This window comes from Pezoporus wallicus, unplaced genomic scaffold (assembly GCF_028554395.1).
Source record: "Pezoporus wallicus isolate ANWC-B61680 ecotype Strahan unplaced genomic scaffold, APGP_CSIRO_Pwel_v1 scaffold_7107, whole genome shotgun sequence".
NCBI classification, from domain to species: Eukaryota; Metazoa; Chordata; class Aves; order Psittaciformes; family Psittacidae; genus Pezoporus; species Pezoporus wallicus.
The window spans coordinates 3,201,573-3,217,208 of NW_026642114.1; the positions used below are offsets into that span (position 1 = coordinate 3,201,573).

Consider the following 15,636-nt stretch of genomic DNA (forward strand, 5'->3'; position numbering starts at 1 on the left):
TCATTGTGAACCTGGGAATTATCTATTCTGGAGTTGGGAGGGGAGATACAAAGGCACATTTTATTAAAGATGTTCAAAATTTCCATTGTTTGTGAGCAGATTTGAAGGGGGTTTATGATGCAGACAGTTGTGTTCTCACCTGGGTTTTTGTATTAATTTCAGATAATGTTTGACTGGGGAATTTGAGCCCATTTGACTACAGATCAGAGTTAATGAAGTAATGAATGTGATGCATGCCAAGCCGCATCATCTGTCTCTCTCTGTCTGGACAAATGCATACTGTGTATGTGCCCTGTGCCTTTTGGGGTTTCTTTTTTGTTTGGGGTTGTTTTTGTTTGGGGTTGCTTTGTTGGTTTTTTTTTGGGGGGGGAGGTGTTTGATTTTTGTTTTGGTTTGGGGTGCGTGTTTTTTTTTTAGAGGTCATTTCTTTATACTGTCTTTTATTTCTTCCTTGGACACTATAGCTAGGGTAGTGGATGATCATGAACTCTTCACAGGAGCTTTTCTGCCTATGATTGTAGCAGTCCACGAGTCTCCTGTGGCAAGAAGTAAGTCATGTGTAGCCCTGACAGAGGACAGTTACTTTTATTTTCTTATATCTACTATATTTTGCCCTATATTTCTCACCATCTCTTCTCTGAAGCATTTGAGGCATTGTCAGGCAGAGAGAATAATAGGGGGTACCTCCCCCACTCTCTGGCTTTGGCTCTGTGGTGTCTGAGGAGTGAGAGAGTCAACAATAGCATCTCTTCAGAAAACATACCTAAAATCAAGGGATGATGAAGCAGATTAGCTAAAAAAAGAAAATCAAGTGCCAGAAGTGTTTGTCTTCCCTCACTCTTTGTCAGCAAAGCTCAGGTTTATATTCTAATATTCTAATATTTATGTAGCTGAAGGATATTATAAAATCAAAGGTATTGTGTCGCAACACAAGGGGTTTTATGCACTCCTGTAATCCCTGTAGGAAAATCACATGACTTTTTCTTTATATACTTAAATCTTTTTAAACTTTTTTTGTTTGTTTTTGCTGTTAGTGTCATAGGTAGCTTAATGGATTCCTTGATTGTTGAGCTCTTCTTTTTGGTGCAGTAGTGTTAGTCTTAGCAAGCATTCAAGATGACAGGGAGCATTAAAAATAGTCATTTCAATTGGAGATATCTAGCGATATTTTTTTTTAATATACCCACTGTGTGAAAATAACTTGAACAGCAGCAGAATTATCCATTGTAAGAGGCATGATATTACTTGTGAATTGGATTTAAAGATAAAAATCTGCCTACTTCCCAAGTTGTGGATTTCCTATTCATTGCTCTATTAAGATTAATCTAGAGCAAGACTTAATCCAGAACAAAGATGATTGAATTGTCCTTAAATGGTGATGTAGAACATTGCCCAGATCTCGCTTTATTGAAAACCTTTTTTGGTTTTGCAGTGCTGAGAAATCATGAGCTTATGAGAGCTGCTTGTGAGTACATCATATGAAGAAAGATGCTTTTTCCTCATTTTCTGGCTCATTAGAAAGTAAAATGCCTTCTGGGTTTTTTTTAGAATAAAGTTGTGAGGAGGTTTTGCATAGAATGGGGTAAATCTGTGTAGTATATTAGCTAAAAATTCTCAGCATGCAGTAAGAGCACCTCACTCCACCTACAAAAGCCTATGATGGCTTAAAGGTGTGCCATTAACTGAGCCACTCCTGGGTCTGTGGAGTGGCTGGCAAAATTAAGTAACTTAATATATCTTTGTTTCCTCTTTGGGAACCCAGAGAAGGGCAAGCTCAGGCTCCAGCCCAAGCCCATGGGCAGTGCGTCCAGCAGAGGCAAGGCATGATCCACCACTCCTGTCTGCTGCCGGCAACCACGAGTGTTCATCCTAACAACAAAACTGTGCTTTTAAGAATTAATGTCACTTTTTAAAATCTGTTCTCCAGTAGGAAGTGTGTAGAGCTGTCAGGTTGTCCTAAATCTATAGTTACATCCTAGAATGGAGTAAGAATATCATCTACTTTTTGCTCTTTCAGAGAGCCAAGGAGAGAGTGCAGGGGAAAGCATCTAATTCAAGGATTTCCAGGCTGTAACATGCGAGCTTCACAGCCCCTCAAATCATTTTAGGTCTCCTACCTGAGAGCAGACTGTGATCAATAATGTTTGGGAGCTGGTAACACTTCAGATGCATGTACCACATTTAAAATTTAACAAAAAAGGGGTGGGGGAAGGAAAAGGCAGCTTGCTGTTTAATAGCCTTGCTGTAGGGAGGCTGGCAGGTAGCATACTGTAGCAAGGTGTTCCCTGGAGTTTAGGAGTGTATTCAAGGCCAGGAGATTTAGGGACTTACTAATGGCACTGTAGCTTCAGGCCTTGATGTTAGCTGGCTGTCACCAAACAAGTAAGAAAGGAGCAGTCAGTCCCATGTTGAAGACTATTGGGCATGCATGTGTTCCCTGTGCAGCATCTCTTTCTTCTGGCTAGAATGATTTTGACCTGAGTTAAACTTTCCCACTTAATGATATTTCCCTATTATTTGAATCCTCAGCTGATTTGCATGCATTACATCATGTTTCATTTAGGATTTGTTATGGTCAAAAGCCAGAGATAAAAGCAAGTGGAATAAAAGGCTGGTTTAATAACAAAATTTTGTGGGCCTGGAAGCTGCTGGGACCAATTTGGACCAGTCATGGGCAAAAGAAACGTATTTTGTCCACCACTGCAGTCTTCCTAGAGCAAAAGTGGAGGTCTCTGTCTGCTTTAGAAGAGTGAACTAAACCGGATCGTTCCCCTCCATACACGTGCGTTATCCTGCAATGTGCAGAGTAAGCTCCTGCAGCGTCCTCAGCAGCAACTGCTGCCGAGCTGCAATATCCCACTATTTGGGACAGCCCTTGGGTAGGGTTTTGTCTGCAGCATCCAGAGCTAAGTAGAATTGCTGAGAGTTAATCCAGCTGGGTAGTTTAAAACAAGATGTAATCATAGTTATCAGGTTTTGTATTAAAATGCCCTTGTGTTTTTTAAGTTCTCATTAGGTATAGCAAACTGGCTGTAGAAGTGATCACATTCTGGTTGGAGAGGTAGGTGTACATGGGTGGAGCAGGGCTGCATGTTCTGCGGTTCCCCTTCCCACTCAATTCTTCTTGCTGCTTCAAGAAACAGTCATTTGCTGTAAAGCCAGTGATTGAAAATGACTGTGCAAAACCCCATCAAAGCCATGCGTGCCCTAGAGTCATTAAAAGAAAATAATATAAATAAATCTAAAAGGCACCTTGGAGTGAGTGAGCTCCTTGGAACGCTAGGAGCCATTGCCTGTGGGTTGTTGGTGTCCCCAGGCAGGACCTAGTAAATCTTGCCCAGAAAAAAAAGGGAGAAGGGATGAAATTGCTCTCTGTGAGGTTTGTAATGATAGTTAACTCCTGGTGTGCTGCCTGATGACTGTCACTGGTTTGCAGAAGTGAGACAGACCTGGGAGAGGTGGTTGCAACTGTATAGCTGGAAAGTTGTGCTTTTAATTGCTAATTAAAGTTTCTATTTGCATATGGGGTTTTCCGTTTTAAAGAATGACATCATTTACACAAGAAACTGCTAGCATTGTTTCTAGCATGGTAGCAGAAATTGCTAGCATTTATAGCATGATCAAGCTAACAACTTGTTCTTGCTGCATTGCTGGTACATCTGTATTTCACCTTAATACACCTGTATTTTGCTTTCCCATCTGGGTTTTTTTTTATGACTTCTGTCCTGACAGCCCTTGTTCTTGCAGTCCTTGACTCCCCTCCCATGCAGACGTATGATCCTGTAACATTTTCCTTTTTGTCTTTATAAACAATAGGCAGGCAGTATCATAGCGTAAATCCAAAGTCAAGGGAGCTTTGCAGATTCAGCTTGACAGCTCTTCTCTCTGAATTATTTAAAGGCCGTAAACAAAAGAAAGCCAGCCCATCTAGAGCTTCAGGTGACTTCTCATCTGGTATTGTGGAGAATGCCTGCTGGCGAGTCCTAATTTTTCCCATTTAAAGCTATGGCATCCAGTAGAATAGCAAACACAATTAGAATTCAGAGACTACTTCCTGGTATTCCTTAGGGGAAGGCAAGTTGCAGGGAGGTGAATGAGCAAATCAAGGAGAAGGAAAGTGAAAGATGAATGAAAAAATAGGGAATTTCTCTCTGGTAAGAATTGTGTGTCAAGTTTGGGGCTTGGGATTTCATCGCCCTGCCCTGTCTTGCAATCAGTGAATTTGTCTGACATACATACTGGGGTTTCTTCTGAATTCAGTCTCAGTCCTTGGTGGGTTTTGTTTGGGATTTTTTTGTTTGGTTTTTGGTTGTTGGGGTGGTTTGTTTTTTTTACACCCTTTGTTTTTAAATCAAAACTGCCTTTCAGTAGCTGAATGACCCAGTGATTCCTGGCTTCTCGGGTGAGTTTTTGTCATTGGTTTCACTCATCCTTCCAGATTCAGGAATGTTTTAGATACATAGGATTAGGGAAGCAGACAGCAGAGCACAATTGAGTCCTTTAGATGATCTGAAGCTCATTATTACCTTTTGAATAGTTCATTCTGCAGAACAAAGTAGGGAAGATGGCATGTCTTGCATTTATTGTACTAAAGCTATAAAGCGGTACTCTCATTATTCTTAATACCTAAGGCATGGCTGTCTTCTCTTCCCACTCCCTTCTACTCCCAGATAAATACAATGGAGAAAGCATCAGCAGTAGTAGGATATTACAGAAGCAACCACATATGTATCATCTGTACCTGTATGATTTTGTTTAATGAAGTGCTTCACCTTTTATGTACAGTCAGACCTTCATAAAATATAATTCAATTTACTGTACTGTCTTTTTCAATACCAGACAAACGATTTGGTAGTCAAGGTTGGTATTTTGCAGTGTGGCCTGACTTTGAAAACTGACCTGGAGAAGCTTGTGGGCTTCAGATATATTCTTTTAGAGATTTCCAGCATCTTTCAGTTTACAAATGAAAGATTGCTGTCTTCCAAACAGCCTTGCAGACCCAGCTCAAAGTCCAGTTCCACTCCCTTTTGCATACAGTCATAACAGGTTCACAGAGACCACACTGACCATGAGCCAGGCCAGCTCTAAACAGCTGTTGGCTGTTGATGAGAAGATGGTTCTGCTGGCTAGGGGAGGATGTTTAGCTCTGCTGCACCATCCTTACCTGTGCTTACCCTGTACCACAGGAGCAGAAGACAGTAAAACTTTCTAACACAATCCTATGACTTGAATATGTGCAGGGAGAGGATTTAAGTGTAACTGGAATAGTATTTTGAGGAGAGAAAGCTTCCTGTTTTTCAAGACTAGAGAAGGCTGTGTGGTTCGGTATGGCTAGTCCAGCCTTGTCTGCATTGCAGAAGGTTTCAGGCACAGTGTTGTGCTTGATCCTGTTCCAACATTAGCTGAATTGGATGTTGGAGAGCAGCAGGTTGTGAATTTTCAAGATTAATGGAAACTTTTGTTTTACTTTAATTAAACTTCCATTATTTAAATCAAAGTTCTCTTTCCTAAATAGGTGTTTGTTATAAATAGGTATAGGTGTAATTTCATGAAGCTTATATGCATGTTGATGTTCATGTTTGTGCCTTGATTTTTCTCTATAAGAAACAATTTGTCCCTTTTATCTCAGTGGGTCCTGGTGATTTCACTTCTGTAGCACACATATGTGTTGCATAGCAAATATAAGAAATATGTATCGTGTAGTGGCTTACACAGCCACAAGTTGGGCCACCTTGCAGACAGGTACTCTGATGTCTGTTCTTAGCACCAAGCAGTTTGGTGCCCTCTGGGTGGAAGCAGCCTCCAGGGATGAGATATTTTTGCTCTCCTGCTGTGCTTCATTTCCCCTCCTCTTGCCGTATCTCTGCTCACCACGCAGATGTGTAATCCCCTACCCTCCCTGCCTGCAGCCTTAGCTGGAGATACAGCATCTATGTGTGCTGTCATTCCCATCCCCTCAGACAGCATCCTCAGTGCTGACACTTAGGCTGTGATTCTGTTCCTGTTGCTAGTAAATATAGAATTCCTGGCTTAAAGAGAAATGAAGGCTTTGATTTTCATTGTTGCCAGACTTCTGGCCCAGCTAGTAACACAATTAGAAGGCTTGCAGATGCAGTGAAACCATCATACTACTTTTCCAGCTGGCATGAGTAAAACATTCAGAATAGTTAATGTGTTTTGCAAATACTGAGCACTCTAGGCCCCCTGCAATGTTATTCAAAGTCCCGTTAACAAAACGGTCAGCTTTTTCACATATGTCCAGAACTTTCAAAGTTGGTTGGTTTAGAATACAGTAGTATGAGGCCTTGGCCTTGGTTTGGTAGTGGGTTCCCACTTTAAAAATGGATGCGTATGTTCAAGGAATGTTATTACAGTTAAAGCACATAAATTGAATGTCAGAATTCTAGTTGCTTTAATATGATGCTTTTATGCATCTCTCTCAGGCCAGTCTTAGAGATGGAAGTGATTTTCATTAAGAAGGTGCAAAGAAGCTCCAGTCAGCAGGAAGGAGATCCAATTTAGTAGGTGTATTGGATTTGCATGGCAAGGTTTTGGGAGCTGGGGTGCTACAGGGATGGTTTCCATGAGAAGCCTCTAGAAGCTTCCTCTGCGTCTGATAGAGCCAATGCCAGCCGGCTCCAGAATGGATCCATTGCTGACCAAGGCGGAGCCCATCACTGATGGTGGTAGTGCCTCTGTGGTAACAAGGTAACAAGGGAAACAAAAACTGCAACAGAGAGGAGTGAGAATGTGAGAGAAACAGGTCTGCAGGCACCAAGGCAGTGAAGAAGGAGGGGAGGAGGTGCTCCAGGTGCCAAAGCAGAGATTCCCCTGCAGCCTGTGGTGAAGACTATGGTGAAGCAGGCTGTCCTCTACAGCCTATGGAGGTCCATGGTGGAACAGAGATCCACCTGCAGCCTGTGGAGGACACCATACCAAAGCAGGTGAATGCCCAAAGGAGGCTGTAACCCCGTGGGAAGTCTACACTAGATCAAGCTCCTGGGGAGGACATGTGGCCCCATGGAGACAGGAGTCCACAGTGGAGCAGGTTTCCTGGCAGGACTGGTGTCCCCACAGGGGTCTGTGCTGGAGCAGTTAGTGAAGAACTGCAGTCCATGGGAAGGACTTGCATTGGAGAAGTTCATGGAGGACTGTCTCCCATGGGAGGGACCCTGTGCTGGAGCAGGGGAAGAGTATGAGGAGTTGTTCTCCTCAGGAGGAAGGAGCAGCAGAAACAATGTGTGATGAACAACCAAAATCCCCATTCCCCAGCTCCCAGCGCTGCAGGGGGAAAGAGGCAGAGATTTCAGGAATAAAGCCCAGGAAGAAGGGAGGGGTGGGGAGAAGGTGTTCTAAGATTTGAATTCTATTTCTCATGACTCTACTCATGCTTCTAATTAGCAATAAAATAAATCAATTTTCCCAAGTCAAGTCTGTTTTGCCCATGATGGTAATTGATGAATGATTTCTCCCTGCCTTATCTTGACCCATGAGCCTTTTGTTAGATTTTTCTCTCCCCTGTCCAGCTGAGGAGAGGGAGTGATAGAGCAGCTTTGATGGACAGCTGGCATCCAACCAGGGTCAACCCACCACACTGGGTGTTGTCCAAAGAGACAGCAAGTGACAGCTCCCTTCCCCAAAGAGTTGACAACCAAACTGCATAAAATTAAGAGTAGCAGTGTATGAATCCGTTATCAATTTTAAACAAATTGATTCTCTCAGTCCATCAGCCATTTCATGAGTTCCTGCCAAAGTGTTCCCCTCTTGCTGACCCAGACAGGCAAACTTGGCTTGGCTGCCTTCATCATTCCCGACATCTCCTGTGATTAGCACATTCTTCTATGTTGATTGCCGCTCTCTGTGGTTGTAATGCATTATCTTTCTTCCATTTTTGCTTTGAGGGAATGGTGTCATGTGAGGGGTTTAGCAAGGTTTTTCTTTCCAGCCTATGCCACTACCACTGGCCAGCATGAGTTCCCACCAGTTACACTGCTGCAAGACCTCTTTCTCCAGAGGTTAGCTTGGGGTTTTATCTGCCCTGTCTTAAGCCTACAGTAGCTTTAATACCTTAGTATTAGTCAAACCTTTCTCTCTCTTGCATTAATTAGGTGAATTCTGTGCTATGTAATATTTGTGCATGCTATTGTCTAAGCCTGGGAGCCATGCAGGAGCTGGTGACTTTGTGAGTACTCTGGCATAAGCAACACTTTGTATGCTAGGAGAAGGAACACTCTGCATCCTGCCGTCATGAGACAGATTTCACATTGATACTTGGGTCTTTTAAGCATAGAGGTCCAGTTGCCAGAGATGTTGAAGAGATGATCTCTTCTTGGTTTCAGTGAGAATTCTTGAAAATCTATCCAGCTTTGCTGAAAGACATGGGCTTGGATTAAAGGGACTGACAGTAGGCATTATCTGTGTCTGAAACATTTCATCACATGATAATTGAGAAACCTAAAGTGTCTCCAAATGTAATGTAGTTTTCATACAGAGCACAATTCATGATTTTGGAACATAAAAAAAAAACACAACCAAGGCTGGACTTGGCCCAGTGTGGGCTGCTTGGCTGAATTCTAGATGGCTGCCAGGCGCTGTCAAAAAAAACTGTCCCTGATAGTTTGGGCAAATCAATTTGGCTGTCAGCAATGGCTTCAGTACTAGGAATCAGAAATGTTTTTCTATGCCACATGGGGGAAGCAAAACTGCTGGATCTAAAACTGCAGTTTGGGGGCCCAGAGGAGCATGTCCTCCAAGCTGGTTGTGTGAGTGCTACCATTGTCTGGGACCACTGTGAGGGTCATCTCTTGGATGTGGGGAGAAGGAGGTGATAGGTGAAATTCAAGCTATGCATTTCAGTCTCTGCATGGCCTGAAAAACTGGTTAAACTATAGATTTGTAGGAGAGTGAGGATATTGGGACACCTGGTGTTTTCCAGGATTCATAACTGTTCAGCATGTTGTGAGCAGAGTCAGTGTCATTCAGGAATTTCTTGCTCTTCTCCTGGCATGAGAGCCTGGCGTGAAACTCCCCAAGGGTCAGATGAGTTATTGAAGTGCTTGGGAGATACCAGACACTCATATAGGTCTAGGACCTACAACTTCTAGTTAAGTGTCCTTTATCCAATGTGTTTAGATATGTGTGAACCATGGGACGGGAAGGATTGTTAAGTGTTCTTAGAAACACTTGGCTGGGTGTCATGTTTGACCCAGGGAGATCACCTTCACCTGGGAGGCTGTTGAAGTTTAGGGTTGATTTTTAGAATGCCTGATGACAGTGCCCCTCCCTAGTCTGTTAGGGGCAGGAACACAGCTGGAACAGATTTCTCATCAGCAAATAAGTAGATAGGATCATAGAATAGTTAGGGTTGGAAGGGACCTTAAGATCATCTAGTTCCAACCCCCTGCCATGGGCAGGGGCACCTCACACTAAATCATATCACCCAAGGCCTCATCCAACCTGGTCTTGAACACTGCCAGGGATGGAGCATTCACAGCTTCCTTGGGCAACCCATTCTAGTGCCTCACCACCCTCACAGTAAAGAACTTCCTCTTTATATCCAATCTAAAATTCCCCTACTTTTTAACCCATTACCCCTTGTCCTGTCACTACAGTCCCTAATGAAGAGTCCCTCCCCAGCATCCCTATAGGCCCCCTTCAGATACTGGAAGGCTGCTATGAGGTCTCCACGCAGCCTTCTCTTCTCCAGGCTGAACAGCCCCAACTTCCTCAGCCTGTCTTCATACTAGGAGGTGCTCCAGTCCCCTGATCATCCTCATGGCCCTCCTCTGGACTTGTTCCAACAGTTCCATGTCCTTTTTATGTTGAGGACACCAGAACTGCACACAATACTCCAAGTGAGGTCTCACAAGAGCAGAGCAGAGGGGCAGGATTCCCTGCTTCGACCTGCTGGTCACACTCCTTTTGATGCATCCCAGGATACGGTTGGCTTTCTGGGCTGCGAGCGCACACTGAAGCCAGCTCATGTTCATTTTCTCATGGACCAGCACCCCCAAGTCCTTCTCCGCAGGGCTGCTCTGAATCTCTTCTCTGCCCAACCTGTAGCTGTGCCTGGGATTGCTCCGACCCAGGTGTAGGACCTTGCACTTGTCATGGTTAAACTTCATGAGGTTGGCATCAGCCCACCTCACAAGTGTGTCAAGGTCCCTCTGGATGGCATTCCTTCCCTCCAGGGTATCAAGTGAACCACACAGCTTGGTGTCATCGGCAAACTTGCTGAGGGCGCACTCAATCCCACTGTCCATGTCACCGACGAAGATGTTGAACAAGACCGGTCCCAACACTGATCCCTGAGGGACACCACTCGTTACTGGTCTCCAGCTGGACATTGACCACAACTCTTTGTGTGCAGCCATCCAGCCAGTTCTTTATCCACCAAGTGGTCCATCCATCAAATTGATGTCTCTCCAATTTAGAGACAAGGATGTTGTGTGGGACAGTGTCAAATGCTTTGCACAAGTCCAGGTAGATGACATCAACTGCTCTACCCCTGTCCATCAGTTCTGTAGCACCATCATAGAAGGCCACCAAATTGGTCAGGCAGGATTTCCCCTTAGTGAAGCCACGCTGGCTGTCACCAAGCACCTTGTTGTTTTTCATGTGCCTTAGCATGCCTTCCAGGGGAATCTGCTCCAAGATATTGCCAGGCACAGAGGTGAGACTGACTGCTCTGTAATTCCCTGGCTCATCCATTTTCCCCTTCTTGAAAATGGGGGTTATATTTCCCTTTTTCCAGTCATTGGGAACTTCACCTGACTGCCATGATTTCTCAAATATGATGGCCAGTGGCTTAGCAACTTCATTCGCCAGCTCCTTCAGGACCCATGGACTTGTGCACGTTCAGATTTTTAAGATGGTCTCGAACCAGTTCCTCTCCTACAGTGGGTGCAAGGTCTTCATTCTCACAGTCCATGCATCTGCCTTCCAAGACTTGGGTGGTTTGGTCAGAGCCTTTGCCAGTGAAGACCGAGGGAAAGAAGTCATTAAGAACCTCAGCCTTCTCCAAATCCCGTGTAGCCAGTTCTCCCGAGAGCTTCCTGAGGGGACCTACGTTCTCCCTAGTCAGTTTTTTATTTGCTATGTACCTGTAGAATCCCTTCCTGTTATCCTTAATACCTCTAGCCAAGTTTAATTCTAACTGGGCCTTAGCTTTCCTAACCTCATCCCTAGCTTCCCAGACAACATCCCTGTACTCTTCTCAGGCTGCCTGTCCTTTTTCCACCTTTTATAAGCCCCTTTTTTCATTTGAATTTTCCTTAGCAGCTCCTTATCCATCCAAGGAGGTCTCCTGTCCCTCCTGCTGCACTTCCTTCTACTTGGGATGCAACACTCCTGAGCTTGCAGGAGGTGATCCTTGAATATCAACCAACAGTCTTGGGCCCTCCTGCCCTCTAGGGCTGTATCCCATGGATCCTTACTTAGCAGGTTCCTGAAGAGGCCAAAGTCTGCTCCCTTGAAGTCCAGCGCTGTGAGCTTGCTGCACGCTCTTCTCACTATCCTGAGGATCTCAAATTCGACCATCTCATGATTGCTGCATCCAAGGCTGCCCTGGAGAGTCACATTTCCAATGAGCCCTTCCCTGTTGGTGAGCACGAGGTCAAGCATGGCACCTCTCCTTGTCGGCTCCTCTATTACTTGCAGAAGGAAGTTGTCTTCTACGCAATCGAGGAACCTCCTGGATTGCTTGTGCCGGGCCGTACCGTTCTTCCAACAGATGTCAGGGTGGTTGAAGTCCCCCATGAGAACAAGGGCCTGTGAGCGTGAGGCTTTTCCTATCTGTCTATAGAGTGCTTCATCCTCAGGTTCTCCTTGGTCAGGCGGTCTGTAACAGATCCCCACAATAATGTCCCCCATTGCTGTTCTCCCTTTAACCCTGACCCACAAACTCTCTGTGGACTGCTCACCTGTCCTCAGACAGAGTTCCATACTCTCCAGCCTATCCCTAACATAAAGGGCAACTCCCCCTCCCCACCTGCCAGGCCTGTCTTTTCTAAAGAGCCTGTAACCTTCCATTCCAACACTCCAGCCATAGGAGCCATCCCACCATGTTTCTGTGATGCCGATTATATCATACCCCTGTAGACGTGCACACATCTCTAATTCCTCTAGTTTGTTCCCCATGCTACGGGCATTTGTATAGGGGCATCTGAGCCATGTTCCAAATGAAGCCAGCTCATTGGCTGGAGCAACTGGAATATCTCTATATTGCTCCGAGCATTTATTATAGGTTCTGGCAACTGACTGGGTGTGTTGGGATGGAATGATGCCCCCCTCCCCCAACACATCTAGTTTAAAGCATCCTTGACCAGTCTGGCAAGCCTCATACCAGAACTGCTCTTTCCCTTCCTTATCAGACCGGCTCCACCAGCCCCCGCTAGACCTGGCCTACAAACTTGGGTCCTGTGTTCAAGACACCCAAACCCCTGACTATGACACCACCCTTTTAACCAGTTATTAACCTGGCCAATCCTCCTAGCTTTTTTTAGGTCCTCCCCTGTATCCTGGAGAATTGACAAAAAGACTGTCTGAGCTCCAGAGCCCCTAACAACCTCCCCCAGGGCTCTGTAGTCCTTCTTTATGTTCCCCAGGCTACTACTGTCTATATCTCTAGCACCCACATGTATCACCAGGAGTGGGTAATAGTCCGTGAGACTTACTAGAGCAGGCAGCCTCTCTGCCACATCCCTGATCCGTGCCCCCGGTAGGCAACACAACTCCCTTGAGACAGGGTCTGGCCGGCAGATGAGTGCTTCTGTCCCTTTCAGCGTCGAGTCCCCTACTACTACGACCCGCTGCTTCTTCCTAGCAGCACCAGTAGAGATCTTCTTTACCAGGGCATCAGCCGGCTGTTTCTGGCTCGAGTGCGTTTCCTCATTAGCCCCCTGCAGGACAGCAAAGCAGTTCTGTGTGGGGACAACAGATTTAGGAGGAAGCCCCTTGCTTTTGGTTGTCCTTTTCCTCCTTTTTTTGTTGTTTTTTTTGTCACTAATTCCCAGCCTCACAGGTTAACGGTCTCCTTCTTTCCTTCATGAGCTAGAGGTGAAGCTTGAGGCCCCTGCACAGTTTGGGCTGGGAGCAAGCATTCCTGCTTACTCTCAGCTTCCCTGACATCTCGCAGTCTATTAACAGCATCCCGCAGCTCAGCCACCTGCTGCAGGAAGACCTCCACCAGGGAACACCTAGTGCAGCCCTGCCCATTGTGCACCCTCCCCTCACCAGACCAGTGCAGGCAGTCTCTACACCCTGAGTTCTGCACTGCAGCCTCCCCTCTCATCAGCTGTGTCTGGGTGCCTATGCTGGCCACCTCCGGGGCAGCCAGAGCAGAGCTCCCAGACTGGGCCCTGGTCATACGACGAGTGCTCACCATCCTGCTCGCCTGCCTACGCAAACTGCCTCGACCCGCTCTGTTCACCGCTCTCCCGATACTGCAGTTCAGGAGAGGAATGCTTATTAGGAGAGTTAAATCTCAGTGGTATTTCTCCATGCTTTTTCTCTTCAGCACTTCATTGTGAACATCTGGATTAACCTTGGACAAGTCCACTGTGTTGCCTCAGTTTCCCCACGTGTCAAAGTAGGATAATACTTAGCTACCTCACCATGGCATTTGTTACACTCAATTAATGTTGTAATGTGTCTTTGGTTCCTTTGATAAAATGTGCTATGTGAATGCTAAGTTGTTTTTAGTGATTGGACTGTTAATTAAAAGTGCACATATAAATGATTTATTGGCATTAGAGAACCAAGACTTAATAATTTAAAATATTAATGTCAAGGTGGTTGGGTCAGTTTTAAGCCTGTATCATTTGGCTATTTAGAGATTGAAACTAATGGCACTGGGAGAGGAAGGGAGGCAGGAGCTGGACCAGCTAATAGATTATTTCATAGAATTTCTATGTAGGGACTGATTTAATAACAGGATCTGAACTTCAGGAAAGTCACTGGCAGCATCAATGCTGCATTGTGCTTCACAGAGCACAGGAGATGTGTCATCTAGCAGTGATCTCTCTTGGCCCAGCTTGGAAACCATTTGTCAGCCTTCTAGAGAGGAGTGTGCTCCACTTCAACATGGCCCCTGACATGCGGTATTAGCTATTGTGTATCAGGAAAAAGTATGAAAGAAAGGGTATCTGGGGAATGTGTGCATCTGCAAGGCTGCTTATGTGGGTGACCTTCTCCTGGTGAAAGCTCCTGGCCCGTCAGCAGCTTGTTGCCACAAAATAACATGGTGTTTCAGTCTCTAACTGTAAGCTTTCTGTCTCCCTGTATTCTTCTATCCTCTAGTTTTTATCTAGGCAGATGTGGGAATGAGCTTTAGTTGACAGCCCAGGCAGGGACCAGAGGAACAGTGTAGTAATGAGTTCAGGGACCTACAAGTACAGAGCTGAGAAAACAAGACAGCCTGTGGGAGTATATAGAGTTGGTTGATTGGATACTGGGACCAAAGTGGAAGGTTAACTGTCATGTGTTCCCTTTCTAAATCCAAGGAAGGTGTGCCCATCTTGTGCCAGTGCTAATATGCTGGAAGCAGAAGGGTTGGAAAGAAAAGGGAACTGTTCTGTAAGTAGAATTTTCAAAGGTGGATTTACAAGGGGAGGGAGAAGGATATGGGAAGATGTGTATAGTACTGTAGAAGAGGCAGTTGAAACTCAAGAACAAGTGCTGAAAGTAGGGTTTTGATGAGAGATGACATGCAAGGGACAATGATCTCGCAAATACAGATCCCCCAAAGGATGTGGGACAGATAGTTTGGGAAAGACGAAAGCGTTCTTGCACAAGCTAGGAAATTGCTGACTCAAGTGTGAAGAAGATTTGAAAGAGGGAAATGAGCAACTGAGGCATGTTGGATACAGTTGAGCTGGAAGACAAAGCACTGACTTGACAAAAAGGAGAAGAAAGAAGAGTAGAGAAGGTAAAAGGGATGGGAGAAACACATCATGAGTGTGAGAGAGGCATAAGAGAACCAACTACTTGAACAAATTGAAGTTTGCTTTTCACGGTAGGGCAAGGAGTGTGTTTTAAGTTAAAGAGGACCGAGGAGCTGGGAGGCACAGGAAAGGATGTCTTCTAGCATCTCGCAGGAGAGCATCCATTCCTTCCCCGTGCAGCAGCTGGGAGGGGTGGTCCTTGCTGTGCTTCAGGACTGGGCTGTGTAGCACTCATGGTAGGCTCTGCTTGTAAGGTGTATTGCTTGTCTGTCTAATTCATGGTATCTGGACTGAAAAGGTTTTTTCATATTCTGCTGATTTCTGTTTATTTTTCTGATCCCTGATGGTTTGCCATTGGTCTGCACAAAATCAAAATCTAAACCTACCAGATTTAGAGCCCATTTCTGAATACTCTCATGTGGGTTGGTGGCCAATTCTTCAGATCACGCATTTTGTTTCCCTTGTGGGTTTGGAAAGGAGACATAAGCAATGGGGCTTGGGTTTGCTACATACAGCAGAGGTGGGCAGGGCAGCATGACTTTGGCTGGGGGGGGGAGGGGGAGATTAAATTCATCATCTCTAGAATGATGTAATGACTGACTGCAACAAACAGTAGAAAAGAGGAATGTATCAGCGGTAGGAATGCAAGTCTTGGATTGTGCAGTTGTCAAGCAATGTACATCATTGCATTATG

The 15,636-nt window shown here is 45.2% G+C and overlaps 1 protein-coding gene and 1 non-coding gene across 3 annotated transcripts in view; both read left to right on the forward strand.

Annotated features, from left to right (window-relative positions):
• COP1 (COP1 E3 ubiquitin ligase) overlaps positions 1-15,636 on the forward strand; it is a 134,336-nt gene that overhangs the window by 107,079 nt on the left and 11,621 nt on the right. The gene's annotated exons all lie outside the window — the stretch shown is intronic.
• LOC130608965 (small Cajal body-specific RNA 3) lies at positions 2,638-2,783 on the forward strand. The gene has a single exon (XR_008974685.1). It is a non-coding gene; the product is annotated as a small Cajal body-specific RNA 3 (non-coding RNA).